This window comes from Carassius gibelio, chromosome B23, assembly GCF_023724105.1.
Source record: "Carassius gibelio isolate Cgi1373 ecotype wild population from Czech Republic chromosome B23, carGib1.2-hapl.c, whole genome shotgun sequence".
In the NCBI taxonomy this organism is placed as follows: Eukaryota; Metazoa; Chordata; class Actinopteri; order Cypriniformes; family Cyprinidae; genus Carassius; species Carassius gibelio.
In genome coordinates, this window is record NC_068418.1 from 26,440,396 (window position 1) to 26,444,299 (window position 3,904).

The window sequence follows — 3,904 nt, forward strand, 5'->3', positions numbered from 1 at the left end:
CAGAGAAATCCAGCAGACGGATCTGCGAGTGAACTAATCTGATGCTCGGCGTTACGAGTCCTGATAATCAGCAGAAGACAGCGCTGTGATTTCATTTCCTGCAGGAAAGAGATTATTGACGCACAGCAGTAACGTGCACTGAAGTCAACATGAGACTCATTCCGTCTTACTGTGAATAATTCCTAAGTGCATGTTAAAATTATATAATATATATAACATTATATTTTATATATAACATTATATTTTATATATAACATTATATTTTATATATATATATATATAATATATTTCTTAGAGCATGTTAAAATAAATACATGCAAAAATAATAAATTACATATGATATCTAATATTATATATTTCATAGTGCATGTTAAAAATAAATACATGCAAAAAGATATAATGTATATAGCATAATATTATGTCTATAATATATTTCTTTGAGCATGTTAAAAATAAATATATACAAAAATTATAAATTACATATAATATCAAATATCATATATTCCTTATTGAATGTTAAAAATAAATACATTAAAAATGATATCATATATATAAAATGCTATATTTTATATATTTCTTAGAGGATGTAAAAATAAAACTAATAAATTACATATACATATATCTTAAAAAATAAATACATGCAAAAAATTATGTGAAATATATAAATGTATATTTTATATATAATATATTTCTTAGTGCATGTTAAAAATAAATATACAAAATAATAAAATATACATAATATCACATATTATATATTCCTAAGTGCATGTTAAAAATAAATATAGAAAGTATTAAAAAATATATTAAAAAACACAACTTGGCTATTATCACCAATCTTTCACCATGCAAACAATTCCTGATGAAATAAATCATTAAATCTCATGCAATATTCAGTTTCACTCAAATACATGGCACTGTGTTCGCAATATAGATCTGTCTTGTGTTGCTTTGAATTCAGTTGAATTAAACATTCCAAACTGAATGTGATTGATGAATAGAAATCAAGTCAGATAAAATAAAACAAGGAAAAGGTTCAGATAAACAGAATAATGATACTGTACAAGTACTGTACCAAAACCCAGAGAAACTGGAAACCGCCAGGAAGATTAATCTCTGTTTCTGTCCCAGTTTGCAGATGATCTGAGTGTTTGCAAAGCTGATTTTACATCATTTACACATTTTTATCAGGTCTTCGTCTGATTAGTCACTTGTCAGTTCTTCTCGTGTTCACACAGATATAATAATCACGAACTATAATCATGATCCAGTCACCATCTTCATGTTTAACGCTTGATCTACTGTTGAACTGATTTTAACTTGTTAAGAGTGTCTTTCAAACAAACACTACTTGCTTTGAGATTTTGTTATTTAATGAAAGAGTCTTATAATAGCTAACAAAAACTAAAACCATCAAAACATATTTACGTCCTACGTCCTAAATACTGAAATAATATATATCTTTAGAAAATAAAAAATCTATATTATTTTAAATATATTTATATAAATATATTATACATATAAATTTTGAAAAATAAAATGAAAAATACATATATAAATATTAAAATTAAATACTAAAAACTCGATTTATTTCAGTTAGTTGTTATTTTCATTAAGTCTATGTTGATCTACTAAATAACTAAAACTGGAACAAAAATAGAATAAAAAATATAGACATATTTTAAATAAAAAAAAATGACAAAATTACTATAATTTAATATATAGAAATATAATATAATAAAACAAAAATTAAAAACAAAACAGAAAGCATATAAACAATAACTAATAAAATATTAAATTAAAATATAATAATGATACCCATGTAATGTTACGTTACACATATTCAACATTAAAATAAAAAAACAAATGCCATGAATGAGAAACTTCAACTGAATATTATTATTATTATGACATGCATACATTTAATCACAAACACTTTATTAATTGATTTATTTATTTAGGTCTAATGCTGATGTCTTTTCTTTTAATTAATAAAACAGGTCGACATCTTTAACCAGTGCCTGGATCTATTTATATATATTTTAATGATCATTATTCAGCTGGAGAATTACTGAAAACTTCCACAATCATCAAAACATAATTATTTCAGAGTTCAGAGTCTTCTTAAATGTAATAAAGTACCTCTGAATCCTCTTTAATAAAAGTAAAAGGCTGTGATTTGAGAGAAAGCGGAGCTGAAACTCACCGGGGTTTGTCTCTGCTGTGTTTCCATCAGGTCCTGTAATCCTCTGAAGGATCCAGAATCCATAAAGTTTCTGACTTACAAAACCTGAATAATAGTGAGAAAGTAGTGTGACATGAAACCCAGGCCTTCATGTGTCGAGAAATACTGAGAGAGCAGAACAGAGCACAACACTCAGAGATTAGAGTGATTACAGCCCGTGTGTGTGTGTGTGTGTGTGTGTGTGTGTGTGTGTGTAAAGCCTGTCCTGTTAAAGCCTTTAATGACAGCTGTCAGTTGTTGTGTGCTCGTGATTTATAGACGTTATAACACTTTTATCTTCGAATAAAACGGATTTTTAAGGGCAAGAGTTGGCTTGGAGATTCAGACATGCGCAGATCTCTGCTCTTTTCTGTCCATGGCTCATTGAAACAACAAATGTCTCATAAACAGTCGGTTATATTCATGTTATTCGCTCGTTATTGATATTCGCATTAATATACACAGACCTAGGATACAAATGATTTGCATAAAATGCTTCGCGAAACAGAAAGGCGAGCAACAGCGCCACCGCGTGGCTGTAAAAATAAATGAAAAAATAAATAAATAAGAATAATCCCTGTGTTCTGGGAACGTTCATTATTTAGGGCTCATTGTAAAACAAAATTCTGTGCAGTTTCCCTTTCAAAGTCATTAAAAACATCCGCTTTGGGAATGTTTATATGGTCTAAGATAAAATATTTTGGTTGACACAAAAAAATAAAAAATAAAATAAAGAAAAAAAAAAAGAAAAAAAAAACGCTAACCATCTGGTTATAAATGTAACACAACGTTCTATGAAGGTTCTCTTTTGAACGTCATAAAAACATCTCTGCAGCATTCTTTGGACGTTAACTGGGCCTGGTTATAAAAATAAAATCTGAATATGAATGAAAATGAACATATTTTTAATTTACATCCAGTGTTTTCATCCCTACATTGTTGAGTGTTCTGAGTTTTTAGCGCCTTATTCTAACATTCTAACACTTGGAAGATAAATAGCATTTAGATTAAGACTAGAATTTGTTATTATGACTTTAAAAAAAGATTTTAAGATTTCAGGAATGTGAAACACAAACACTGCAGATCCACACAAACTCATCATCTTCGTCATCCTTATGTTGGAGCGATTGTTCGCTTTGGCTCCTCCCACTTCTCTTTCACATGGACACAGGGACTTCCTGTTGACGTTCGTGCGTCCTGACAATAAGATACTGATACTGAGTTTCTTCTTCAGGCGTTCGGAGAGAAAACAGAAACTGATTCATATGACAGTATCGAGCTCGAGCGCTCATCTTCCCGCCCGCTGGATTAGAAGTTCGATCGCAGTTGGAGCGACTTTCCTAAGGTTTTCCAAAGAGGAATGCCGTTCCGATTGTCTTTGGTGTTTAGACGGTAAATAAGCCGTCTTTCTCCCGGTATGGCGGAGGCACGCGCCGAGGAGGACGAGGATCGGTTGCGCGAGCCCGGCAGCGCGAGACGGAGAGCAGGTGGGCGCGACATAACAAACAAACAAATAAAAATAAACAAATAATTAAACAAAACCTGTTTGTAATCAGCGCAGACCGCCGTCATAAGTTTCGTCAACGAGGAAATTATAGGATGACATGTATATACAAGGATTAGTTCACGTGCCACTTGTTTTTAGTTCTATCAGCGTAGTCAAAGTGTAAATATTTGTGATTC

The 3,904-nt window shown here is 30.7% G+C and overlaps 1 protein-coding gene across 3 annotated transcripts in view; it reads right to left on the bottom strand.

Annotated features, from left to right (window-relative positions):
• LOC128011032 (FHF complex subunit HOOK interacting protein 1A) overlaps nucleotides 1-3,413 on the bottom strand; it is a 19,477-nt gene extending 16,064 nt beyond the window's left edge. For 2 of the 3 annotated variants that reach the window (XM_052593061.1, XM_052593059.1), the window contains exon 1: nucleotides 1-112. This exon is cut by the window's left edge. The gene's annotated coding sequence lies outside the window, so the exon portion shown is untranslated. Of the gene's footprint in view, nucleotides 113-2,203 lie in introns of those variants that run through there. The other variant, XM_052593058.1, reaches the window with a different exon arrangement.
• Between the last annotated feature and the right edge of the window lie 491 nt (nucleotides 3,414-3,904).